Below are 27866 nucleotides of genomic sequence, written 5' to 3' on the forward strand. Positions count from 1 at the left end.
ACACAGCATGCACACAGCACAAGCCCGGCTAATCCTGCCTGCCATCTTAGGCTCGCAGGAGCAAGATACGCAATGCATGCAGCACACGAGCACCGGGGAAGGAGGAGGCAAGGGACAGCTCACCTTAAATGCAGTATCTGATTAATGTTGTAAGTGACATTGCATATCAGCCTCAGAGTCTTGGTTCAACTGAGTAGGAGGGAACAAAGAAAAATGTCATCAACTGCTGATGCAAGATGAGCCCAATCACTAAACACTGTTTAGCAAACTCCAAATTCTGCAACCAGACAGTAGAAGGCATTTCACACACTTAAGCAGAGCTGCTGCACACTGCATGTGTCCTTCTGCCTCTGAGAACCAATCCTTTTGCTAAGGAAGAAAATAAGCTGGAACGAATACAGTCATATCCTCTTCTTGAAGAAAGCTTTCAATACAGTATGTATCTGGTCCGGGATGCATTTTATAGGCTGTTAATTTCATAGAATTGCTAACAACAAAAACCAAAACTGTTAAGCTATTGCAAAGAACAGGATGATTCTGATAAAGGGTATAGCATTTCTAGATTATTTTTCAAAATCCTAAACGGTGCCGGCAGGCTTGCAGAAGAATGCATGATCAGCTGTCTGTATCCGTTCTATAACCTTTAACCACAAGCAGCGTAAATGTATCCTGCTGAACGTATCTGCAGTACAGAACGGCAGATACCGCTTCAGACCGAATTGTATTGAGATGGGAATGAATTTTCTTAAAATGAGCAGCAGAAAAAAAAATCAGTACAGAAAAATAAATTGATGCTGAGTTTCTTGGGATGTATAGCTGACCATCGTGAACAATAAAAGCTATATTTAGGATACTGACCTAAATAATACTAAGACTTACAGCTGCATACTGTACGTGTTCAGAACATAGAAAATGCAAAATGATTTTCTCCTCCCTCCCCCTTCGAAAGCTAAATTTAAAAGTAACAAGCCATTTATAGGAATACCGAAAGGCTTTAGACGGTACATACTGTAGGAGAAGAAATCGTGTTGTGCTGAGAGGCAATGTTCTTTGTTTTACTTTGAAGCTTATTTTAGCTACGCTTGTACGATGACATTGACATCAGGTCAGGGCCGACGCTGGGTTGCTATCCGTTTTATGAGTGAAATGTTTCCCGAAAATTAAATCTCATCTACTCAAACACCAAATTTCATGTCTTCTTCAATACACCTCCCTACCCCCACTGCTCAAGATTGATGGGACCTAGTTTGGCTGTATGTAATAAATTGGCATCACTTTCTGCAGAGACACCAATACAGAATTGTGAAGAATTAATTTTTTTAATAAAAAAAAACCTTCGAGAATTCTTATGCACATCCCCTTTCATTGCTTCCTATCAACACACACACACACACACACACACACAAAATTGAAGCTCAAATTGCAATGAAATGTTTAACATGTGGAACAAAAACTATTGAAAGAGCTGCTTATTCAGGATTTTTAAGAAATGCCTAATAAGCAAATACTATTTTGCTACAAAACCAGTGTCACCATGTCCCCAAAGAGGAAAACAGCGTAGCTTGCTAGAAGAATTTTCTCCAGATTGTGCCGGCAGGTAAAAAACAAAACAAAACAGAAAAAGCATTTCATTTACCATGCTATGTAAAACAAGCAGTCATTTATTTTAAGAAAACAGAACATGTTCTTTTCCACTCTGTTTCTTTAGTTACAAAGAAGCCATACCCACCCCCACCCTTAGAACCTGGATATAAGCCAACATTTTTATAAAATGCTATGAAATGGATTTTGAATATGGAATATTTACATTTTTTGTCTTCTTATCTCCCCCAAAGTCATTAATTGCCTATTGCATCACTGCATATGCTAATGTTAATTAATTTTAACACGTGCAAAAAATGAATTGGTATTTTCTGAGGTTGCTCGTTTTCCAGCGCCTCTCTCTTCTGTAAGAAATGGCTGAAAATAATCAGGTGAACCAAACATTCAAGTTCCCCAGAATTTCTTAAAGGAGAGAGGGCATTTGGACATCTCAACATAGGTACTAGGTTTCACAACTGGATCTTTTGTTTCTAGCTCACTTCCTATCTCCTTCCCCAGAACAGAAGTGATTTTTAGCTGAATGAGTGGAAAGTACCCTGCCCACCTCTAGCCCTTGCACTTTAGTCTCTGAGTTCGGTTGTTCCCGTGGTAGGTCATACCTGAGCTACAGCAAGTCCTCTTCTCCTTGGAGCACATCTCTCTCACAACTACTCCAGAAATAAATGTGGCTCTAATGAACACAGTAGCTCCTGATCTAACACCAATGGTGGAGCCATCTTCCCCACCCCCACATCATAGCTCTATGAGCTCTGGCTAACAGTGACAGCGACAGAAAATTAGGATGGAGTGTCCTTAGGCCAGTTCCTCCTTTACCATGGGGGCCAAGAATTCAGAGAGACTATCACACTGAGTTACAAGCCACGGGTTTCATAGAAGGCCATCTATAAAGCAGGGTCCTTTGAGGAGGAGGTTGGCAAACACCTAGGTATTTGCCACTCAGTATCCGTTGAGAACGTCTCCATTAAGGACATTTGAAAGCTAGACCTTCATGTTAAACATTCACAGATTATTATTATTATGTAGGCTAAATATTCACAATTATGGAATCTGACCACATTGAACTAAGTCGCTGCTTCCTCTGTCTGGGATAATAAATGACAGTGACAATGACAGTAATCCATATCAAGCTCCCTGGAGAGGTGTATGGTGTTATGTCCTTTTATAGGGAAGGGTGGTCTGGTCTCCTACTGGCACTTATAAAGTAGGTGCCAGGGCAAGCCATTTCCAAACCTCCCGTGGGGTTCCCTATCTCTCCTTGGTCAAAACGAGCTGAAAAGCCATACATTGGTTTATTTTGTGATGTTCCAAAACACTCAGCCAGCACATCTGGTATGTTTGCCAAACCTGCTAGGGTTAAACAAACACGTACTATGGCTGAAAATATTCAGAGGGACGAGCTTGCTTAGGCAGATATTCTCGACTAGTAAATCCTGTTTTGTACTTAAAAAAAATGCTCACACCTACCTAAATTACTTCAGCTTTGTCATGATTACAAGTGGCAAAGATATGCATTCGCTTATGATTTTTAAAAATTGCGTGCACCTCATTAACCTCCTCGGGGCGTAAGCACAGACATTAACTTAAAAGACAAATCCCTTTTCCCCAGTGAACATTTGAGCCTGCTTCTGCCACTCTGACGAGTCAAGCACAAGGTATCCAAAATAATCTGGCAAGAGCAAGCTGGAGGACAGAGCTAGCCAGCAGCGAGGGTTGAGTCTTTCACTTTGATTAACGTTCTTACTTGCTCTCCGTCTCCTTGTTCTGCATGCTGAGCTAATTTTATTTTCGGTTCTATGGGTTAAAGTTAAATTACATGGCTTATGCAAAGTACATAATTCAAGTATGAACAAAGCTTGACTCTCTACGTTTTTTAAAAAAAACATAAAGTCAGGGCACTGAGTCCCAGAGGAATCCATGGTTGATAAACATTTGGATCGGTTTGCACATTTCTTTACACCATTCGCTACATTAAAATTTACAGCTGGTTTCTTTTTACACCTAGTATAGATGGTCAACTTGTGGGTGCATCTGTTATCAGGTTAGGCTATTCTAACTGAAATTTAAAAATTAAATATTCGCCAGATAAAACACTTTGATTTAAATTCTTCCAATGAAAAGGCTTAGATTATTTTTTATGAGGTTGGTTATTACATCTGTCTATTGCTGTATTCATCCCTGGAAACAATTTGATGACTTAATTTATCAATGACTGAAAATACCTTTGGGTGATATTTTAGATGAAATTTTTGGGAAAGTCCAATCCTACTCTGAACATCTCTGTCTTGCCTAGAGATCTGGGCAGGAACTTCTGCTTTCTGTTGATCAGAGCTGAAAGTCTGTTCTAGCTATCAATTATGAGGAATCTACTTCCTGTTCAATATTTTAGCTTATTTAATTATTTTATTCATATTGTAATTATTTTATTTAAATCTAATGCAACAATCCTGTAAAGTGGGTATTAATTAATTTTTATAAAGCTTACTAGTCACATAGTAAATAGCAGAACTGGGATTCGAATCTAAGTCTAATGGATTGCAGAGTTTGTCTTTCTACCAATCATAGAGAATAAAACTTCCTTCTATGTCCACACTCCACTCCTAATATCATTAATTTTTTTTTTATTTGCAGATACCTGGTGGAGGGGCCCTTAGCTTCTGGGAATTAACAAGTTCTCTAGTTTAGATGAACCTGTGTCTACTTTCCAGGCTCTGGGAATTTTGAGTACCTAGGATGCCACCAACCAGAAATTTAAAAATTAAATATTTGCCAGATAAAACACTTTGATTTAAATTCTTTGAATGAAGAATTTAAGATAGGCCAGACTTAGCAGGCAGAAGAGACAGCAGAAAAAAGGAGGAATCAACAAGTTTGGAGAAGTTAAGGGTGGAGAGCTAATGATTTGGGAGGAAGATTGTCATAATTTGGAAATGTTTTATGTGGTAAAGTAGGTGGAAGAAGTTTGAATTTCCAGACAAGCCAAGATTTCACCTAGTGAAATCCAGGATTTCCATATCGAAGATGAGGAAATTAAGGCTGAGAGAGAGATCTGGTGATTTGTACAAGATCACACCCTTCATGAGTGAGTGCAGCCATTCACTGTGTTAAGAATTGTGGCTGGTTTCCTTTCACACCTAATATATTCAGTAGTTGTAAATGTTTAAAATTGAGTTGTTTGACTATTCTAATCTAAATTACAATTAAAGAAAAATCAGTGCAACAATCAAGACTGACCTGCTTTGATTCACAAACAGTATTTTTCTCCTATATGAATAACCTAACGAGGTAATATGCGTTACTTCCCCAATATGTTTTTAAAATGGACTTTTAATTTTCTAATTAATTAATTGATATTTTTCTGTGCTGGGGATCAAACTCAGGTCCTTGCACATGTAAGACAAGCATTCTACTCCTGATCCACCCCCAAATGGACTTTTAAAAAGCCTAACTTTGGGGTAACAGATTTTTCTCTGCCAAATTTAGTGTTTTCCATGCATCATTTTAACAAATGATTCTATATGTTAATATCTGTTCATTTTTCCCTGTCTAAGGTCCCTTCCAGTTCTGTACATTTGTGATTCTAAAACATCCAGCCCATCTTGCCTTCTCAGGTTGGATAGGCCAAGTGCTGGACTCCAAGTCTCCGGCCTCCTGGTGTTTGTGACCAGATGACTGTGTCACTTCATTGGCAGTAATTTTATATGGCAGCCAGATGGCTCTCAAAGGGGGTTTTCTAATCAACCAGCTCCACCCTGCCTGGGAATATGAGAGGATTCTCTTGCTCAGTGCTTGTGAGGTGTAGACATGTCAAACTCCAGGACATGTCAGACTCCAGGAAGCTACCTCCCATTCTTCAACATTGGCTTTCTCACCTCCATCCATTAGCATCTGTGAAAGATGTGGGAAAGGGTGTCAAGGTTTGGGCAGCAAGCCTTAGGGACCAACTGAGGTTCACTCTCCAGGAAAAAGCTGGAAGAAGAAGGAAATGTGAACTATGTGGTTTTCCACACAGAAAACATGATAAATGACAGAGCTTCAAGGGAGGCTGTAGTGGACAGCTACCTTAACCTAATTCAGATCCTCCTGTGGGGCTGTCTGCAGCAGGTGTCCTCACCAGTATGGACACCACTACCTCAGCTTGAGATAGAAATGAAAGAGTTCCTGCTTTCATTTCTCAGTGCATTTGAAACATGGCACTAAATATGACCTTGAGTGCCCTCGGAGATCAAGAGCTTCTCTATGCCCCTACCCACGTGCTCACCAGCTGCCTTGACCTCTGGCCACTCACGGAATGAAGAACAACTCAAAAACAGGGTTGTCTAGATCCTGAATTAGCAAAACACACATTCAGCAGAAAGTTGAGATTTTTCTTTCCAGAGAGGCTGATAATTGTATTGAAAAAGGAAGGTAGGGATATAAATGAAGGGGTTCAAGGAAGCATTTGTACAGATCCATAAATCCACCTCATGTGAGAGCAGAATCCTCTCCTTGTGTCCTCCTTCACCTTGGGCAACAAATATTCCCAGACTCAATGTAAACAAGTAAGGAACAAACTTACTTGTTTTCTCCCCTCTGAGATAAATGACTTCGCAGCTCACAAGAGCCACAAGCACGCTCATCTTCTCCGCCAGAGCCGCTTAACAAACCTCAGTGAGCCCTTCACTCCCTCTGGACTCAAGATAAAAGCACAATATGTTTTTGTTGTATTGAATTATCTCCCTTTACTCGTGTCTCTGCTTTCCCCTGGGACAGCTTCATGTGTGCCATGGCACTGAAGCCTCGAGCAATGGCAGGCCTCACTAGGGGAAGCTCTTGCCTCCCTCAACCAGTGGCATCTTTGGCTTTGGGTTTTGAAGCCACTTCCTAAAACCTGAGAACTTGCTGGGTGAGTTAGGGAATGGCCCTGGGGCTGAAAACCCCCATAGAAGTCTTTCAAGGACTTCGTGGCTTGTTTACCAAGGGCAGCCACACTGACTGGCAGGCAGAGCACAGTGCTATGTGCAAACCTATCCTTCCTGGAACAGGGAATGGGGAGCTGGAAATGAGAGTGGCCTTCCAATACCACCAGGGCCTCTAAAACGTGCCTCAACATTTCCTCGGGCCCTTGGTGGCAGAGTGTGTTTCCTAGAATTACAGGATGGGGACAACACCATCTATGCTCTTTTAATTTTTTTTTTCCAGTACTGGGGATTGAACCCAGGGGTGCTCTACCACTTAGCCTCATCCCCAGCCCTTTTTTTTTTTAAATTTTGAGTAAGGGTCTTGCTAAGTTGCTTAGGGCCTCGCTAAGATGCTGAGGCTGGCTTTGAACTTGCAATCCTCCTGCCTCAGTCTCCCAAGCCACTGAGATTACAGGTGTGCACCACCACACCTAGCCACCCATTTTATTTTTTATTTTTTACTTTGAGACAGGGTCTTACTAAGTTGCCCAGGCTGGCCTCAAACATTCAATCCTCCCGCCTCACCCTCCTGAGTAGTTAGTATTACAGGTACCCAGCTATACCTTTTTTTTTTTTTTTTGAGGAAGAAGAAAATTGAGTTCAAAGACAATGTCATACCTGAAGACCCTAGCAGCCAGGATAGAAGCTATATTCCTTAATTTTTAGTATTCTACTCTTACATACATTGGCTCAATTTAAAAAAAATCCTGTCACTTAGATATTTAATAAGTAGTTATTGATTAGATGGTTAATGAATAGATGCCTGTAGAGAGGGTTTATAAGATGTTTCTCAATTCCTCTTAGAAGAAAATGTTATGGCATACTTGATTTTTTTAAAAAGCACAACTCAAAGTAGTTTTGACCAAAATAGTAAATATTGGTCAAAAATTACCTGGAACCAAGTATTACTTAAGAAGAATTGGAGAACTAGACTTGACTACTATTTTAAGTCAATCAGACTAAGTTTAGCCAGCTGAAGTTACCTTTATTCTATTTGGTTTGCAAAGAAAAATCTCATGAGTTAGCATAAACAGCTAAAAATAAGTTGCAAGTTTCGTTTTACATTGTTCAGTCTGGTTTTGAAACCAAAAGGTGCAAAACGAGGAGATTCACCAACACCTACGAAAGTCAACCATTCAAATTGTCACCTTTCTAGCATGTTGTCCTGATGGCCAACTTACCTCCTGCCAAGAAATTTACACCTCTGTCCTTCTCACCATGGTCTCTTGAAATGAGTCCCCCGAATAAATAAGGCCAGTAATGGAGGAACAGTGGCTTGTACATTAGTGGATTGTCACGTCCGGACAGGATGCCACATAGGCCTCAGCCCAAATGCTCAGTGTTGGTCTTAGGTGATGCTGGAGGCCCTTCTGCAGAGCAGAGGAGTAAATAAAGCTCAAATCTCATTAAGAAAGGGCTCTGAAGGTAGTGAGCACCAAGAGTGCCCCTTAACCCAAATGCCCGTGGCCTTGTGTAATGCTGAACTGCCAACACAGGCAGCTCCTCATAAATTTAATTTCAAAACCTTCTTTCCAGGGCCAAGTCTGGCAAAAAGGTGTTGGACAGAGGCATCAATGCTTTGAAGGGGAGGCAGCCACCTCACTGGGTAGCATACAGCTTGTGGCATTGGGCACCCAGCCTGGAGAGAGGTGCTGTTACAAGAAAGCCCTCAACTGAATGCGAATGAAAGGGGCAGAGAAGGGTTAATCTCCCTCCATTAGAGGAGGGGCCGTTTGACGAAGGTGAAGAGAATAATCTGTGTGAAGGGCAGAACAGACAAAGAGCCATTCCAGAAACGAAATTACTGCGCAGGGGCTTGAAGGATGATTTGTCCTCGATTTTCACTGGGAGACCCTTTCTTAGATCTCTAGATCTTTACCCAGCTTTGAAGTTACAGTCTCTGGGAGGGGAAAGGGGGCGTGTTCACACTCCGTGCTGGAATCCTGGAGCTTTGATTCCATCAGAGGTGGGCTAGCTCTGAAAGGCAGAGGGTCAGGCCCAAGCCACCAGGACCCTGTGGAGGCCCAACCACAAATTAGAAGGCGGCAAAATAAACAATAGGAGTCCCATCCCCAGAGGTGGGGAACTCCCTCCTCTTTTTCTTAAGACTTATTTTTAAAAATTTTTTAAAAGTTGCTTTTGAAACTCTCTTTTAAAAATAGATACAAAAGAAGTCCCACACACAAAAATAAGTACAATAAGTATATGCTTTATTGTTCCCCTCAACATTGTCTAAACCAAGCGACGGATACTGGTATACTCTTAGGTCAGGCAGAGATCTTGCCTGATTTCCCAGATTTTACGTGCTCTCTGCGAGTGTCTCTGTGGTTCTGTGAAATGTTATTGTGTGTCTACATCGGTCATGTAGTCGGGTCACAGAACTATGCCATCATCACAAATCCCTGTGCCACCCCCTAGTTGCATGCTTGCCCCAGCCCTGAACCCTGAGCCCTATCTGTTCCTATTGCTGTAATTTGGTATTTGGAATTTGGAATTATACCATATGTAACCCTTTGAGATTGGCCTCCTTCCCCCCAGCATAATGCTGTTGGGATTCGTTCAAGTTGCAGGTGAACAGCGAGCACTTTTTTGGATGAATGGTGTTCCAAGTTCTGGATGTACCACAGGTGGTTATCCACACACTTGTGAAAGGACATTTGCCTTGTCACCAGTTTGTAGCTATTAAAAACAAAGCTGCTATGCGCGTTCATGTACAGGTTACTGCATGAACATCCACTTCCGCTTCTCTTGTGTAACTACTGAAGAGGGGAACTGCTGGATAATAGGTTAAGTATATGTTTAGCTTTATAACAAACCATCAAACCGTCTCAAAGAATGGCTGTGCATTTCCATTACCATCAACAGGTTATGAGAGATCCATCCTGCCTACATTTCTCATCAGCATTTAATAACATCAGTACTTTTAATTTGAGCCATTCTCTTTTAGGGGCTCCTTTTGATGGTCCACAGTCAAGATTGGCTTGTACAGTTTGGGGGTCTTCAGATCCTGGGGAGTTGGCCCCAGATATCTCCCACTGTTCCTGGTAGCTGTCTAACAGCATTTTGTGCTGACATCTAGATGATGGGAAACAGGAATGGTCTCTTTGGATATGGTGGGAGCTTTCAGTTTTGCCCAGTTGCTTCTGACTGCTGTGGTGGCACATCGCCTTCAGGGGATGCTGGCCTCTCAGAGGTAATGGCCCTTGGCCCAGCAGGCAATGGTCCTTGGCCCAGCTACTCCTATGGGAAGGGGTAGAGCTTGCCTGGGCCAGCACCCTCCTGTACCTTTGACCTAAGATTTTATAAATGCTTTTTATTCCCAAGGTTGGTTAGTTAGTAGTTAGTTAGTTAGTGTGAGGGCAAGTGGGACTTGGAGTCAACATAAACAAGTAAGGGTGGGAACACCAGTGGCACTTGCCAGATCATAGAACCCACTGAATACGTTTTTGCCTTTGAACTTCCTGCTTTGTGACCACCCAATATTTTCAAACAGGGTCCAGACACCTTGTCTGCATTTCATGGAGCTCCAATTTCTGCCCTCAAAGGGTTAGATCTGATGGCACGTTGTCACAACATAGACTTTCCTGGCTGGGGATCCAAGTCCTGTGAGTAATCAGAACTTCTTCTGAGTATCATGAGGAGGTGCCTCAGCCGAGGACGTTGTTCAGGACAACATGGACATGGGCTTTGCACAAGGCAAACCGATAGGACTTGAACTGCCCGTGTCATTCTCGGGCTTCTATCAGTTGTACCTCAGATCTAAGGAAAACTGTTGACATTGCCAGAATCTATACTTATTGTGAACCTGGATCCCCAGGTGGATGAGTTTGGGATGAATCAGGAGAGGAGCCATCCTGAGTGGGGACAGCCATGAGTTAATGGCGGCACACGCAGAATCAGTAAAACTTGGTGATCACAGGCCAACTCCCTGGTGCCTGAGCATGGAGGATGGCACAGGTGGGGCGTGCCGGGGGGTCTGGCTCTAATGCTTCTGCAGCTGTCATGGCAGAGCGAGCCATGCAGGAAACTGACAGGTGAGTTACAGAATCCAGACACCAATTGGGGACTCTGGGGAGCTGAGCTGTCTGTGAAGGCAGAACCTGAAGGTCAAATGATGCAATGGGGGCCTTCCAGCAGTTGAGGTCATGGAAGGAGAGGAGGCACTGGGGCCCTCAGATACCAAGCATGACTGGTGGATGTGGCCTGCTGGTTTCCGCTTGTTCCACAGGCAGGAGGGAGCGTCACACTTCCTCTTAGAAGGTGAGGAGGACCTATGGTTGTTTCGACCATTGTTTTCTAAATTTCCATTTTCAGTCCCTGCCCTGAGGTCCATTGCTGTCCCCTCCCTGTTGTCCGAGGCGGGCCAGCCACAGAACCTTTCCGCTTTGGAGAGGAGGCCCTCCTGTCCGAAGTTCTGCTATAGCTCCCCTCCAGCCCTGGCTTTCCTTCTTCTCATCTCGAGGCTGCCTTGCCTGGAGATCTGCCCAGGTGTTTTAGTCTGGCCCTTGCCTAACCCCGCTCTGCTCTCTTGGTTTCTGACCCTGGACTCACCCCCGTGCTCTGCTCTTGTGGTTGGACCTCCTGGACACCCTCTGCATGGCTGCCCTGGGTCCTCTTGCATCTAGTTTAGTACTACCACCTCAGGGCGCAGGGTCTGGCCTCCTTAGGTGACTAGGATGGATATCTGGGCCCCTCCTGGGGATGAGGGGATGGCTTCAGGAGTGAGTCTTCTCGTTGATTCCTTTTGTCTACTACCCAGTGGTTGGTGTGTCTTTGTCTAGTTCAACCTCCGTCACTGAATGTCTGGGTGACCACCCAGGAAGTAAATGAACCATGTTGGCCTCTGTGATCTCATATTTACAATAAGTTTCCTGGTTCCCTAGCAAAGAATAAGCTTTTTATTATACCATACCAAAGGAAATCCCAAAATGCAGAATCAAAAAAAAAGGCTTCAAGGTAAACTCTGATTGAGAAATGTGCTATAGCGTGGGTATGGTTTGTCCTCCAGGACTTTATGTACCAGAGGCTTGGTTCTCAGTGTGGTGTGTTGAGGGTGGCAGGACCTTTAGGAGGTGGAGCCTGGCTCAGTGAAAGGAAATTAGGTCATGGGGCACATTCCTCAGAATGGGTTAATATAGGCCATGGGATGGGATTCCTTCCTGTGAGGAGGATCATGATGAGACAGCCTGGCACAGCTCTAAGTCCCTCTTCTGTGTGTGCCACTTCCTACACTTGCATGTGATTCTGCCTTTTATCATGAGGCCCTTGCCAGAGCTGAGCAGATATTCTCTCAAACCCCCAGTGCTGTGAGCTAAATAAATCTTTTTTCTTTATGAAATTCTCAGCCTCAGGTACTTTGTTATAGGAGCACAAAAGAGGCTAGGACAATATACTAGTTTGGGGTTGCTTTACTTATCTTATTTTTTGATTTTAAAAAATTTTTAAAGTCTTACCATTTTTTTTAAAGATTTCAATTTTTTAAGTACTTTTTTTTTAGATGTTGATGGAACTTTATTTTATTCATTTATTTATACGTGGTGCTGAGAATCGAACCCAGTGCCTTGCACATGCTAGGCAAGCACTCTACCACTGAGTCACAACCCCAGCCCAAAGTTTGTACCATTTTGATCTTTATTTATTAATATGTGGTGCTGAGAATCGAACCCAGTGCTTCACATATGCTGGGCAAGTGCTCCACCACTAAGCTACAACCCCAGCCCTGCTTTACTTATTTTATATCATAAATGTTTGTCAAATTGAATGTACATTGAACTAGTTGAATATTGCATGCTACTGGTTGTCAGACTTTAATGTGCGTAAGAATTGGGAGGATGAATTAAAATGCATATTCTTGGGATGCCTCTCAGAGGTTCTGATGCCACTATGGCCTGGGAGCCTGCATTTGTCTATGAGAAACTAAAGGGCACCAAGGTTTGGAAATAGACACTGAGACCTTTCTGGAGCCTATTCACCAGTGCTCATCAGGAGCTCTAAAGCAGGTCATTGAACCATATGCTCCAATTTCTAAGGATTTTTCCTAAGATGTCCACAGGATTTATCTTAAGAATGTTTATGTATTTATAACAGTGCAACATGGGCGGTATTCAAAATGTCCATGGAAAGATAAGTTAAGATGTATCCATACGATGGAAACGTAGACATTAAAAATCTCCTGTTTTCAAAGAGCATTTAGTTTACCCTGTCAAATGAAAAATATTTGCTACATGTTAAGTAGAAAGTGGAGCAAAACCTGCCCTGGCTACTGGAGATTGAACCTGGGGTGCTTTTAATTTTGAGACAGCTAAGTTGCTCAGGCTGGCCTTAAATTTGCAATCCTCTTGCCTCAATCTCTGAGATCATAGGCATGCATCACTGCACCCGGCTCATCTCAATAATTTTTAAAAGAATATATACAAGAAAAATTAAAAAGCACTTCTTCATCAAAATATTTACATTGAATTGTGGCTTGGTGTTAGTTTATTTTCTTTTTGATATTTTGTTTAATTTTCCAGGTTTTATTCAGAGAATAGTTATGATTCTAGTAAAAAGATAATTTTTTCAAAGAAAAGAAAAAGAACTTGCCACCTTGCCACCTCCTTGCTGAGTTTTAGGATGATGCCTGTCAGATCTGGAATGTGGAGAGAAGTTCCCCCATCACCCTTGAGGGCTGCACTCATGATCAGAGGCTCTCAGACAAAGAGAGGAGGCCCCACTCAAGGTCAATGCTTCCATGAGTGGTTTCTAAATCTCCTTTTCCCAACTTACCAGGAGCCCCCAAAGGTTTCCAGGAATCATCTTTTGGTAGAAAGGTGACTCATCCATCCACCCTGGAAGATTTCAGCAAATCCCAGGTCAAACATCTCACTGAATGAGATTAGTGGCCAGCCTCTCAGTTAGGCGTCTGGCCTAGAGTCAAGGTTCCCCAAGTGGGCACTGAAACCTACCCCATGTGCTTTGGCTGGTTAGGAGTGGGGCTAAGAATCCAGATGAAAGAAAATTAAGAAAGACAAAAAAAAATTTTTTTTCCCCAAAAACAATGATTTTTGGGGGTGGGGGCGGGGTACTGGGGATTGAATGCAGGGGCCTCCACCACTGAGCCACATCCCCAGCCCTATTTTGTATTTATTTAGAGACAGGGTCTCACTGAGTGGCCTAGCACCTTGCTTTTGCTGAGGCTAGCTTTGAACTCACAATCCTCCTGCCTCAGCCTCCCAAGCCACTGGGATAAAACAATGATTCTTAATAGCAACATCAAAAGCCCAAACACTAGTACTGACCATAATGAAGGTGATTACTTTCATTGACTGGATGTGGATTTTGCTAAGTTGCCCAGACTGTTCGTTTCAGGCATCCACCTTACTTCTTCTAACAGAGCCTCCACATTACGTTTTTCAGAAACACCATTTTAGAGGAGGGAGGAAGCATTAAAAGTCTGATGAAAACCAGAGGCTGCTTGAGTTAATAACAAAACTCGAAGTCTCCAGTGTGGTGTTTTCCAAGTTGGTTCTTGACAAGAAATTAGGGGATTTCAGCGTGAGAAATTACAAAGCCCCATTACTGTGAATTCTTAGCTTTGGTGAATATGACGCGGGCTTATTGCAAAACCCTCTAAAAGGAACAGGAGAAATTTTATAATGCTGACCCAGGGGAAGGGAACACTTCTGCGCTCTGACAATTAGAAAACTTCTGGGTTAGAACAAGCAAGTGATGTAGGCGCAGCCACATGAGACTGCTGTGTTCCTCCACATCTGCTCAGCATGGGTCAAGGAAGCCAGACTAAGACCTTCAGAGGTCTCTCTGCAAAGACTATGGTCTCTGAAATGTGAATGATATACCTCATGTATAATCAGAACTGAAAAAAATTATAAAACCCCAAATTAAGGTAAGTTCAAGAGAGTCTAGCTTCTTCCATGAGACCTACTTTGATGTTTTATTGGGGAAAATGTCAGATATTAAAATATTTATAAAATGTGCACTTATATACAACCCTGCCTGGATGGTGTTGTCTGTGAGTTTACCCTGTCAAATGGTCATGAAGATCTGTGGCTTTCTTTCAAACACTAAGTGTCAACAGCAGTGAAATTCTGGTTATGCGAATTCGTGGTCACACCCCTCTTCCTGCTGTACTATGCAGCCGAAAATTAGAAATCAGGATGTTGACCCCTCCCCCACCCAGCCACCACTCATATGTCAATTCCAACGCACTATGAGCTTTGAGGAGTCCTGTCAGATGACAGCTGAAATTATCGAGCTGTGCTTAGCCTGTGTGCCTAATGCACAGACACTGACATCTTTCCTCCTTCACTGGGGCCTTGGGCTCTGCCCTTCCTGGGAGACCCTGTTAGGCTGGGACTCCAGCAATAGATCATCCCCACGTGGCTCCAGCTTTTGAAAACTGGTACTTGTTCTCAATTTACTTCTTTGGCTTTCTGCTTCTAGAAAGCACCACAGTCCCCCATTAACCTGTCTTTATCTTTGACTTTCTCTATCGGCAGAGTCAGCTCCCAGCTCAGGAGATATTTTCAGCCCCTGGGAAAATGGATCTCCAGAGGTGGCAGTATTTTTGCCAAAAATCAACTTGTTATTCTATTCCACTCCTCTTCAGCCCACTCCTGGTATCAGGGGCCTGAGCAGAGTTTAGGCAGCAGGACTCGGAGAGCAGACCAGGCATTGGGCTCTGTCTCTATCTGAGAGGCTGAGTCAAACTGGCCAATGACCGACCTTCTCATACAATGGACAATGCATGCTGTTTAGGGTGTGGATGTGGGTGCCAGAAATGTCAAGTCCAGTGGCAACATTTAATCAGAAACCAGACTGTTTAGCTAGCTATTGGGGACAAAATGAGAGAAGTAGGTACCTGGCAGCTCAGACAAAGGCTCAAGTTTGTTGTTATTGGAGGCCTTTACATGAAGGGCATCATAAGGCACCTACCATGTGGTTACTGAAACTTACCAGTGAGCGGAAAACTCAACCCAGATCAACAACAGTTAAGAGTCTACAGAAAACAGAAAATGAGCCAAGTGTTCTCCAAACAGGGCTTAATAACCTCACATTATTTCAGTAAATATTTTGAAACTTCCTGAACAGAAAAAGTTAGAGTTATGTATCAACTCCTTTGGGGTGTCGTATTAATATCTTGACCTAGGCTCTTTTCAGCCTTCTTTAAAATGTTTCTCTAATAATTTGGTTTGAAGGTTTCTCCTTAGGGAAAATTTCCCCTTACGATCTGGAACAGATGAGGTACAATAATCTCTCAAAGTCCCCAGGAACAGACAGAGATATGTGTTAAGGAAACAAGGAGACTTCCAATAAATCACTATGGCTTATAGTTGGGGAGCAGGATTCCACTGAACAATTTCAGATGGTATGCTTGGATCCAGAACACGAAGGAGACCACACCAGAAGGATCCCAGAGCAAGAGGCCCTGGAAAGAAAAATAGGGGAAGAATGCTCTTCCTGTTTCAGAGGCCTCCCAGCAGCAGGTGCTCACCTACAGTCTTAGGGCCGCAGTGGACAGATGCACCTTGAGAAGCCTCACTGCTCCTTGCCCATAGGCCAGATGTTATCTAAGAGGGTCAGTTAGAAAATTCTAAATATCTGATAAAGTTTCATTTTTCCTGTTGCTCCATTCTGCAACCTTATCCTAGAGCATCTCCAGGTTCTCTCATATTCTATGCCAGATAAAACAACTTCTTCTCCAGAACTCTCCATAGTTGTCACTATGAAGCGGTTGCCTGACGAAGGGACTACATTTCCCAGACAGCTTTGTGCTTAGTTATGATCACATGACTGAGTTTTAGCCAATGAAATGTAAGGAGATATGAAATGCTATACTTCTAGTCTTGGCCCATGAAAATTTCCCTTGTGTAATGTTCCCATCTGCCCACCCACTGCTTTTCATACTGGGGATTGAACCCAGGGGTGCTCTATCCCTGAGCTACACCCTTAGTCCTTTATTTTTTATTCTGAGACAAGGTCTCAAAAATTGCTCAGGCTGGCCTCAAACTTGCAATCCGCCAGCCTCAGCCTCCTTTGTCTCTAGGATCACAGGCATGGGCCACCGTGCGTGGCCCACGTGCACATTTTCACACTCTCTTCTTCCATCCAGGAGTGAAGACACCCCAGGTAACTGTGAAAACCACATGTTGCAGTAGGTAGAACTTCTCTCAATCTGTGAATCTCAAATGTTTTTTTTTGTTGTATGGTTGGTTGACCATTCCTTATGCCCATCCTGACCTGTGGTGCTGGGATGGATCTGAGGGGCCTGTGCGTGCCAGGCACGTGCTCTACCACTGAGCTGCAGTCCCAGCCCTGATCGGAATGAATGCATTGAAGAGAGCTGCTCCACTGACCTGTACTGTTTCATGAGCAGGAAATAATCTCCTATTTATTGTTTTTGAGACATTGTACATTTTGGATTCTATTATAGCAATTTGTCTTTCCTTAATACCAGTCCTTTTTAATATACCTGCAATTGTCAAGTGCAGACATCTCTGTGCCTTTTCCTCTTTTCTTTAAATCTTACCCTAAAACAAAAAAGTAGAAATAGTAGACTTGAATTTAAGCAGCCACTAGGGACAAATAACACTCACCAAATTAATGGTCACAGCATTCAGATCACGCAGCCAGAAGAACAGAAGTATGGCAGGGCCTCACTTTGTGACAAACTGATCTACTAAAAAAGAAAAAAAAAAAAAAAAAAGAAAAACATATATTAGAATGTGGTAGTTGATTTCAAAGAGCACTAGTTCACGAAGGAATTCACCACTGTTTTCTTGTAAATGACAAGTTTCTCTATTGCCTATAAAATAAGACTCATTTTTAAACCACCCCCACATCAATTTAATGAAGATTTTATGCAGAACACATTCACTGTGCTAAGTAAGCTATACAAGACTAGATGCTGACTCAGGGGATGACTTCAGAAGCCAGGAAAATCATCCTATGTGCTTTGCAGTTCTCATGTGTGCCTTACTATTTTTTTTTTCCAGAAACTTAAATTTCTTGAGTAGGAACTTCTAGAACTCATAAATTATAGGCTATGCAAAGATGGAAGAGTTTTTGCACAAAATTACAACAAACATTGAGTTTAATATCATCCCAGATGCGATGACACAAGTTGGAATGAAAATAAGCCCTCTGAGCCCGGTGTGGTGGTGCACTCCTATAATCCCAGCTACCTGGGAGGCTGAGGCAGGAGGATTGCAAGCTTGAGGCCCACCTGGGTAACTTAGTAACATCTGTCTCAAAATAAAATAAAAAGGGCTTGGGATGTAGCTCAGTGGTAGAGTGCTTGCCTATCATGTGTGAGGCCCTAGGTTCAATCTTCAGTACCGCCTGCCCTGACAAAAATGCCCTTTGTAAACAGGGTATGCGATAATGAAGGTGCACATACCAGGACCACCAGAAAATGCTCTGTAAAACATAAGTGCTGTAGACAGTTTCCCACCAGGGCTGCCATCTTTTACCAGGTTAAGTGTGGAAATACCATTTGGTCGCACAGGGCACATATTTGCCTAGAACAAGGTTTATTTTTATGTCTGACGGGTCGGTATAAGATCCAGGAAGCAAACAGTCCAGAACTCTGCACAAACATTCTGGCAGTTTGAAACAGAGGCGTGGGGTGGGGAAGAAAGAAGAGGAGACAAAACAAGAGGTTTGATGGGGGGCTATATTTTTCCCAGGGTTTCAGCGTGTGTGTGTGTGTGTGTGTGTGTGTGTGTGTTTTCCCCCCCACTTTCTTGTCTGGTCCAGTGGGGGAAAAAAAGAGATCAGTTCCCTTTGGACCTGTATTGAGAAGGTCTCCCAAAGGCAGTCCCCGCTCCCCCCTCTAATCTGGGCCTGCCAGGCCTCGGGTGTCAGGGAACAAGATGGCGCCCACAATGAAGGGCGCGGAGTGAGGGGGCCAAGGGTGGGCCTTCACTTACTCAGAGGCGCTGGCTCCTTTGAAGCCCAGACGCTGCCCACTCCCTGGGCTCAGGAGGTACCACCGTGTTCCTGCTGTGGGTCTTCACTCCTGGTCCAGACCGGCTCCACATATTTTTCTGATGATGTCACTCATTCTGACTTCCTAGGTTTGGAAAGTTGATCTACAAGTAAAACCTTCCATGAGGTCTTAAAAAAAGAAGAAGAAAAGAAAGGTGTGCTGTGGGGAGATGGAGAGGAGAACGCAGCGGCCTCCTTATTTTGAGATTTGCTGCAGCTGTGAGTGCCACTCCCCAGCCGGTTTCCTGGCTGCCGAGGGAGGCCAGTGGCCCAGCCTGGGTGACGTCAGGGCCTGGCCTGAGTCATCGCCAGCAGCCGGGCTGCCCTGCCACTCGCAAGGGGACAAAAGGAACCTTTGATGTCCAGAGGCCCTCCTCTCGGCACACTCTCCCGGGCCAGGAGAACATTCCTGCTGCCTCCCCACCCCCTACTGCCCTTCCTACTTCCAGAACAGTCCAGACAGATTCCACAAGGCCTCCCCAAAGGACATCACCTTCCTGGGCAAGAGAGCCATGGCTGCTCTCGGTCAAAGACAGAAGCAGGGAAGAAGAGGGTTTTCCCCTCTGTCCACTGCCTTCCTCCTTGTGGTGCCCACCTGACCCAGGAAATCCAGTGGTGTTTAGAGATGTGGAAAGGTGACACCATTCTTGTCACAATCCCTGGGCGGCATCCGTGCTTGGTCGCTCTTCTCTGCCGCGTGCTAGAGCCATAGGCCCCAGCTCCCTCTCTGAGTGCCAATACCAGCCAGCTCTTCCTAGATTTAAGGGGGTCCCCATGTATGGCAGGAGACTCAGCTACACAAAGAACGAATAAATGATCATTTTAAAATAAAACAATAGAGTACATACATTGAATTCTTACAGTGGGATGTTTAAGCCTCCATGTTAAGTGCTTTATGAAGATTATTTATTGGTTTATCACGACAAAGCTATGATTCCTAATTCCACAGAAAAGGAAATGGATGCTCAGAGAGGTTAAGACATTTCTCTAAAGCCTCACAGATAGTTAGTGTCAGAGTCTGGACTGTTTGATCTCCATCCACATTCTTAACCACTATGCTGTGCAGCTGGAATGAATGATGGGAGAGGAAGATAAAAACAAAGATAGGACTTGAAATCAGATCCTCTCAGGAAGCAAATCAGGGTGTTCTATCTAGGTGAAGCTGGCCTCTTGGCCTCTGGATGGTCCAACACTTGGCCTACTTGGCAAGTAGGGGGCTACTCAGGGTGGACTGGAGGGCAAGTCTATCCTTGGGTCTAAGAGGGGAAAAGAAACTAGAGCCAGGAGAAAAAGACCGAGTGGACACGGTCTTGTGTGTGGTGGATTCAGGGTCCACAAGCTGCAGTGGACAGGACCTTGGAGGGGGCCCAGGCTTAACTTTGTTGCCCTGGGCTCATGGATGCCATGGGTGGGAGGATCTGTGAAAGGAAAGGGTAAGTCTGGGGACAGCAAGAAGACCAAGGGAAGGAAGACCTGGTAGCCTTCTCAAAGGCATGCAGACCTGGGAAGGCATTGGAGGAAGGTGTGGTTCCGGGTAGGAAGAGAAGCTAGGAGCAATGGGCAGATGTAGACCTGGCAGATCTAGAGCAGTCTCTGGCTTTTCTCACTGTCCTGCCACAGACAGCTGCTTCCTGGTCTGAGTGAGGGTCCTGACAATGGCCAGGAGGGGGATGGTGAGCGGGGACCGTCCACGTGGGGGAGGTGTCTGGGCCCAGGACAAGGGTGACCTTGGAGGTACCCTCTCCCACTGTGGTGTCTGATTCTGTGGGTGGTACTTTTCTGTGATTCTCCTGGGGTTAAATGTCTCCTTCCAAAAAGGAAGACAAAAGCCAGGGACTTCCAGCCCCTCTGGGAGGGGGGTCAGGAGATATTGGCACCCTCACTAATGCTGCCCCGCAACCTTCCCTCAACATTCTGGGGTGGGGTGTCTGGCCATGGGGACCCCTTCTTGGCTCGGGGAGTCGATGTCTCTAATGACAGGGGACACTGCACGGTTACCTCATTCCCAGGAGCTCTGTCAGTTGCCATTCTGGGGAATTAAATTGCTCTGCGGGGTCTGAATCCCTTGGCAGGTGGAATTAGCAGAGGTGAATTTCCTAAGAGAGAAAGCCACAAGCTTCTCATCCAGGGAGCAGTGGTACCGATCAGGGATCAGGTTCACTATCAACATCCACACAGAGCCTGACCTTGGGCTGAGGAAAGTGCTTTAAGTTCCAGGCATTTTTGGCAGAAGGATTGTTTATTCTTTTCTTCCCTCTCTGCAGAAAATGCCTCTGGTTGCCTCCCAAGCTCTGTTTCCCCAGAGGCCTGGTGGCCTTGCTTGCTTCATATAAGCAGGTATTTATTTCTCTGAGAGGATGAATAGAGACTGATTAATTTTCATGTTACCTGGTAGCAGCAGGGTAATGCAAACAGGAAAAGAGCAGATAAGTTTGAGACCCAGATCCTTGCATTATATACACTGGGGTTGACATGAACAGTGAGGGTCAACCCCAGGAGTCAGGCAGACCGTGCACTTGGGGATAGAGAAGGGTACCATAGCACCTCCTCGCCCGTACCCCATCTGGAACCTTGTCTCCCTACAACAAATGCAGCTGTGTACTGGAAATTTTCTTAAAAACCTTTGAAAGTTCAAGGAATTCCTCAGAACACTTGTCTAAACTTGTTGCGTCTACCTGTTATCATTTCATCCAGTCTTAAAGAAAAAAGTGAAGATAAAATTCATATACCATAAGGTTTTCCCACATAAGTGCATAATTCAATGGATTTTAATATATTTACAGACTTGAGTGACCTCTGATCTGTTAAGCTCTATAAACAAGTCAGTATGGCGCCTGGCATTTTGCCAGAGGGAGTGGTTTGTGAGGTGGCGCCAGCGAGCCATTAAGTGTGGAGATTCCTGATTGGTTGACTGCTGTATCTAGTTTATGTTAATTAGATAAGCTGTGTGGAATGTATAAATACTGCTCCTGTCCTACAATAAACGGCTCCTACTCCTGCTGTATCAATCTACACAAGTTGCTCATCACTCCCCGGTTATTTTGCTGCAGCTGGACTGCGGCAGAGATCTAATTCTGCAATATTTTTTGTCATCCCCCCAAAAACCTTGTACCTATTAGCCATCACCCCACCACCAGCCCTAAGCAACTGTGAATCTCTTTTTCAGCTTAATAGATTTGCCTTTCCTGGACATTTTGTGCAAATAGAATTATATAATATACAGTTTTTTATATCTGGTTACTTTCACTTAGCCTAATCTATCAAAGTTTGCCATGTTTTAGAATATTTTAGTACTTCGTTCCTTTCTCGTGGGGGCAGGGTACTGGGAATTGAACTCAGGGGCACTCGACCACTGAGCCACATCCTCAGTCTTATTTTGTATTTTAGTTAGAGACAGGGTCTCACTGAGTTGCTTAATGCCTCGCTTTTGGCACCCTCATTAATGCTGCCCCACAACCTTCCCTCTCAGCTGAGGCTGGCTTTGAACTTGCAATCCTCATGCCTCAGCCTCCTGAGCCCTTGGGATTATAAGCATGCACCACTGTGCCTGGCCTTTTTATGCCCAAATAATATTCTACTGGGTGGATATATGGCATGTTACCTTTATATCAGTTGAACATTTGTTTACTTTTTGCTACCATGAATAATGTTACCATGGTCATTCACACACCAGTTTTTTGGTGGACTTTTGCTTTCACGTCTCTGGGGCAGAAACCAAGACGTAGTGTTGCTGGGTGACATGGGAGCTCTATATTTAATATTTTGAGGAACTGTCAAACTGTTCTGCAAAGTGCCACGTAATTTATACCCCACCAGCAATGCGTGAAGGTTCTGCTCTCCCCATATCCTAGCCAGCACGGGTCCAGTCTGCCTAGTGGGTGTGGTGTGCTACTCCTTGCGGTTTTGAATTGCATTTACCTGATGACTAAGGAAGTTGAGTGTCTTCTCATGAGCCAAATGACCATTTGTGTGCCTTCTTTGGTGAACTGCCAATTCAAATCTTTTGTGCATCTTTTAAACGGGCATTTTGTCCTCTTGTTTTTTGTGTATTCTGGATACAACTATTTAACAAATATTATCTCCCTGTCTGTGGGTTGTGCTTTCACTTTCTTGATGGTGTTATTTGAAGTATAAGAGTTTTTGATTTTGATAAAGTTCTACTTATTGGTCTCCATTTCTATCACTCGGGCTTAGTTAAGAAACAGTTGTCTGACTCAAGGTTATTTACATCTGAGTCTTCCTGTAAGAGTTTGATAGGTTCCATTCTTACATTTAGGCCCGTGTTTCACTTGAAGGTAATTTTGTTTCTGGTATGAGGTAGAAATACAAATTCATATTTCAATGTGGATATCTGGTTGCCCCAGAATCATTTGTTGAAAAGAATATTCTCATGATGATTCTGTACATCTAAAATAAAGCTTATTTAAAAGATAATCTAGCTGGGTATGTAATCCCAGTGGCTCAGGAGGCTGAGGCAGGAGAGTCTTCCTACAAGTTTAAAGCCAGCCTCAGGAATTTATGGAGGCCCTAAGCAACTTAGTGAGACCCTGTCTCAAAATGAAAAATAAAAAGGGTTGGGGGATGTGGCTCAGTGGTTAAACATCCTGGGTTCAATCCCTGGTACAATAAATAAGTAAGTAAGTAAATAAATAAATAAATAATCAATTTGTTCTTTCCTCTATTGAATTATACTGGTCTTTTTGTAAAAAAATCAATAAATATAAGTATTAGTACTTATTTCTGGATTCTTTTTGGCACTGGGGATTGAACCCAGAGGTGTTTAACCACTGAGCCACATCTCTACCCCTTTTTAATATTTTATTTAGAGAAAGGGTCTTGCTGAGTTGCTTAGGACCTCACTAAGTTACTGAGACTGGCTTTGAACTAGAGATCCTCCTGCCTCAGCCTCCTGAGCCACTGGGATTATAGGTGTGTGCCACAGAGTCCAGCTATTTCTGGACTCACAATTTGATTCCATTGATCTAGATGTCTATTCTCATGCTGGTAACACTCTTTTGATTACTGCAGCTTCATAATAAGTTTCAACATTTGAAAGTGTGAATCCAACAACTTTGTTCTTTTTCAGGATTTATTTTTATTTTTATGTGGCACTGGTGATCAAATCCAGGACCTTGAGAATGCTAGGCAAGCATTCTATCCCTATTATATCCTATTCTATCTTGGATCCTTCAAGATTGCTATGGGGCTCAGTGGTAGAAACACTTGCTTAGCATGTGGAAGGCCCTGGGTTTGATTCCAACCCTGCAGGGGAAAAAAAGTATTTGACTAGTCTGAATCCCCTGCAGTTCCATATGATTTTTAGGATGAGCTTCTCAGTTTCTGCAAAAAGTCCAGCTGGATTCAGATGTTGTGTTGAACCTATAGATCAATTAAATAGGGTCTCTTCTTATCTTAATAATATTGTCTTCTGACCTTATAGCCTGAGAGGCTTTTCCATTTATTTACATCTTTAATTTATTTGACAATGTTTTGCCATTTTCAGTGTAGCAATCTTGCACCTACTTCTGTTAAATCTATTTCTAAATACTTTTTTTTCTTGGTTGATATGGTTTAAAGTGGAAATCATCTTCATTTGTGGATCTGCTAAGAGCTTATCCTTTGGCTATTGAAAAACATAAATCCCAGCCTGGCTCCACTATTGATTAGCTGGATGCCCTAAGGTTGCTCTGCCTATGTCAGTCTTTTCTGCATCTGAAAAAACAGGAAATTATAATACCACCCCATTAGTTTATTAGGCAGATTAAATAAGGCAATGTGTATGTACTACTATTGTGATCTTGAATCCTGCGGTGCTGTCTTAGGGTGTTGTTGTGATCCAGTCACCAAAAAGAAATTTTAAATTAGCTTTTATTCAATACTTGCACCTCTCAAACACTATGCAGACCCCAGTGATACTTATTAAAATCTTCTATGCAAACCCCATTGCATCCCACAGCGTTGACTCCACTTCTTCTCCCCAATCTTCCTACAAAACTTTTTTTCCCAGTCCTAACCAATGCACCCTGGTCTTTCTACGCCTATCTAGTTCTTCTGCTGATGGGGAAAGAGAAGAAACTGAGCTGGAAAAATCAGGGAACAAACTTAGGTCCCTTAACTCCTATAAAGCGCTTGGTACAGTATCTGATATACAGTAAGGACTCAATATATGTTGATTTAAAAAAAAAAAAATTCTGTGGTTGTTGCATTATGTCCATCTAAACTTCATCTGAATGATGTGGGGTTTAGACCATGACCCCCATGAGAATCCAGCCTGGGGGCTGCTACCCAATAGCCCACCTCACTTATTTAGTACATTTAGAGAGTTTGAATTTAGAATTGTTGTTCTTCCTGAATCATGGGAATCAGCCCTTGGAAAACTGTGAAAAGTTCATGCTTGAGGCTCCCTGAATAATGTGTGGTGGCCGAATCTCTTGCTTTGTCACCAGCTGAGCATAAGAATCTCATGTTCCCTCCTCTTTTCTCACAAAACCTTCTAGTACCGTGATTTTGAAGCTCCAGTCTGGGGCTGGGGTGTGGCTTGGTGGTGGAGCACCTGCTTTGTAAGAGCAGGTCCCTGGTTCCATCCCCAGCACAAAAGGAAAGAAAGAAGGGAAATAATCTGCAGGTCAGGACCCATTATTTAGTGGGCCAGCTTTGGTTTCAAGTGACAGAGTGAAAGAAAGCAAAATAGAAAATATCCAAGTCCATTATAAGTAGAACTTTTGTTTTGTTTCAACTTTATGATATGTATGTGAGCTGGGTCTCTGAGAGATGTATTTCCTACAGTGGCTGAAAGGTTATTTTTTTTTAATGTTTAGGAAACAGAATTGAAGTAGATCTTTTATTAAGGTTTGTTGTTGTTGTTCTTGTTTCTTTTCCTTTCAGTACTTGGACTGGAACCCAGGGTCTTACATACTCTAGGCAAGCGCTCTACCACTGAGCTGCATTTCCAGTCCATTTTTTAAATTTTATGTTGAGGTGGAGTCTCACTAAGTTGCTGAAGCTGTCCTTGAACCTGTGACCCTCCTGCCTCCGTTTTTTTCAAGGAGCTGAGATTAGAGGAGGGCACCACTCTACCCAGCCTCATTCTGGTGTTTAAATAATCGGTAAGGGTGTGAAGAAACACTCAGCAACCATCTGTGCATTCTGATGGGAAGGGTAACTGAGTCCCAGGGATGAAGTTCCATCAGTGGATGTGGGTCCATTGAGGTCTCTTCCTGAACCTGGCAACCCTTGGAGAAGGACTGGGCTCTTGGCCATGTGCCACCTCTCAGCCATCCCCTCCTCTCATTCCCACAAAGTCTGCAAATCTACATGCTGAACCTGTGCAGGATTTTCTATTTTTTAAGACTCACGAATTCCATCTTACTTGATGCTCACAACTCTCCCATGAAGTCCCTAGGTCAGGTCCAAATCCCCACTTGACTACCTAACTCACTGAGTGACCTTAAGCAAATTGCTTGAGCAAACTGGCAAGGCCAGGAGGAGAACTGGATTTTTCACCCCCCGAGTCCAGCTGCCCCACGGGTTCTCCTCACGGAAACACGTTGCTTTTTTTAGAGGTATGATTCATCGAACTGCCTTAGGAAGAATGTTTAAAAAGCAAAGACCATTTTACTCTCCCCCATCAGATCTAAAAACACTGATTTTTATGGCACAAAACACAAGATAAATAGTTGGCCAAGCCTTGGGAACAGGCACTGTCACTCCCAATACTATTAGTTAAGACTGGGTCATCACAAGCAGAAATCAGCCAGGGAGCAGAGGAAAACAAAGTTGTCTGCTTTTGTCCTTTGTGTGGCAGAGTGTCCCCCCTAGTGGCTCTGGAGGAAAATAGCCTCTGGAAACAGATCGACAGATCCTGTGTTGACGCAGTTAGAGAAGCTTGGTGAGCGCTGGCTCTGTGTGTCCCCTGAGACAAGAACAGGGGTTCTCAACAAGGACAGACTTTGTCCCCCAGGGGATTTTTGGCAACATTTGGAGACATTTTTTGTTGTTGGATGAGGGTGTGTGGGGGTTAGTGCTACTGAGTGTGGAGAAACCAGGGACAGCCCCACCTCATCTAGAATGATCCAGCCCAAGCTGTCGGTGCTAGCCAGGTGGAGATACCCTGGGCTACAGAAGGGAGAGAACAGCCCAGGGAATGGGTGGCTCCTCCACGGCTTATGCGGAGGTTTCTCTTTTTTTTGATTCCTCTACAAACTTTTAAAATTAGAATTATTCAGAATTCAAAAGTAATACATGCTCATCAATAAAAGCAATGTCATAAAAGACTTGAAAGGACTCTCTGTTCCTTTACCTCTTCCCAGAATCAGTGTTGGGCTAGGGATGTCGCTCAGAGGTACAATATTTATCCCTCATGCCTGAGGCCCAGGGTTCAATCCCCAATATCACGAAGAAAAAAAGAGTTAATATTCTTGGTGTTTAGGAGGTTGAACTGTACTCCAATTCCAACTTAAACCATTAGACTTATAAATCTGGAAGTTTCCCATGGCTATACTTAAGATGTTCATCTCTCACTCCAGGTACCCAGGAAGACCAGGGTCAACGCGGACAAGGAGAATTCTTTTGACTTTTCTCACTGGGATTCAACAACACACATTACAATTTACTTTTAAAAGTTCAACTAGTAGAACATCTGTTCAGATTGAAGATAATGATCTCCTGCATGTTCCCAGATGTTTGGGATGCTCAGAACTGTGGGCTCCAAGAAGTCAAGATGACCCATGATGATCATTAAAGGGAACCGAGTCACGTGGTGGTCTCTGGTGCCTCTCTGATGTTTGAGGTCTCATCTTTTTATAAAGAGCTTGGTTCAGGATTAGAATCTTCCAACATTAGAAATTAATGACATTGCTTTGTTGTCTTTGTATCAACGATTATAGATACTTGCTATTATACAAAGGCAAGGTTGGTTTTTTACTGAGCGTGGGGGTGTACAATTTCAGTTTATAACAAATTTATATAAAAACCAGAGACAACTCCAATAAAAGTGTTCTAATGGTACAAGATTAATTAGAGTTTGGAAGGAGTTCTCTGACTCATTCTTGGTATGGCTGATTATATGTCATTCAATCATTCTCAATTGATAAATAAATAGGGTTTTTGTTTTTTTCACCCAGGAGTTGTTTTAAAAAATTGCTTTGCTGTTAGAACAATGTTGCAATGAATATCCTGACTTTTATACTTTGATTTCTATAGAATACGTTGTCCAAAGTGAGGTTTCCAGACCAAATTATCTTGTGTATTTTTAATTTTAATAGATTGTTTCCAGATCATTTTCAAAAATGTTGAAATGTCATACTCTAATGAGCAATATATGAAATGGAATATTCTCCCACA

General features: G+C 43.3%; 1 protein-coding gene and 1 long non-coding RNA gene across 2 annotated transcripts in view; one reads left to right on the plus strand and one right to left on the minus strand.

Moving 5' to 3' along the window:
- Positions 1–18705, minus strand: part of Zbtb38 (zinc finger and BTB domain containing 38) — a 74477-nt gene extending 55772 nt beyond the window's left edge. The window contains exons 1-3 of the mRNA XM_046431811.2: positions 18467–18705; positions 17132–17214; positions 124–189 (exon numbers count right to left, since the gene is read on the minus strand). The gene's annotated coding sequence lies outside the window, so the exon portion shown is untranslated. The remainder of the gene's footprint in view (positions 1–123; positions 190–17131; positions 17215–18466) is intronic.
- LOC124084513 (uncharacterized) lies at positions 19–27866 on the plus strand. Its single transcript, XR_006849121.1, has 2 exons — positions 19–435; positions 27050–27866. It is a non-coding gene; the product is annotated as an uncharacterized LOC124084513 (long non-coding RNA).

The sequence above is a fragment of the Marmota monax genome, unplaced genomic scaffold (genome assembly GCF_021218885.2).
Source record: "Marmota monax isolate L192 unplaced genomic scaffold, Marmota_monax_Labrador192_F-V1.1 WCK01_AAM20220418_F8-fsc00022, whole genome shotgun sequence".
Taxonomy (NCBI): Eukaryota; Metazoa; Chordata; class Mammalia; order Rodentia; family Sciuridae; genus Marmota; species Marmota monax.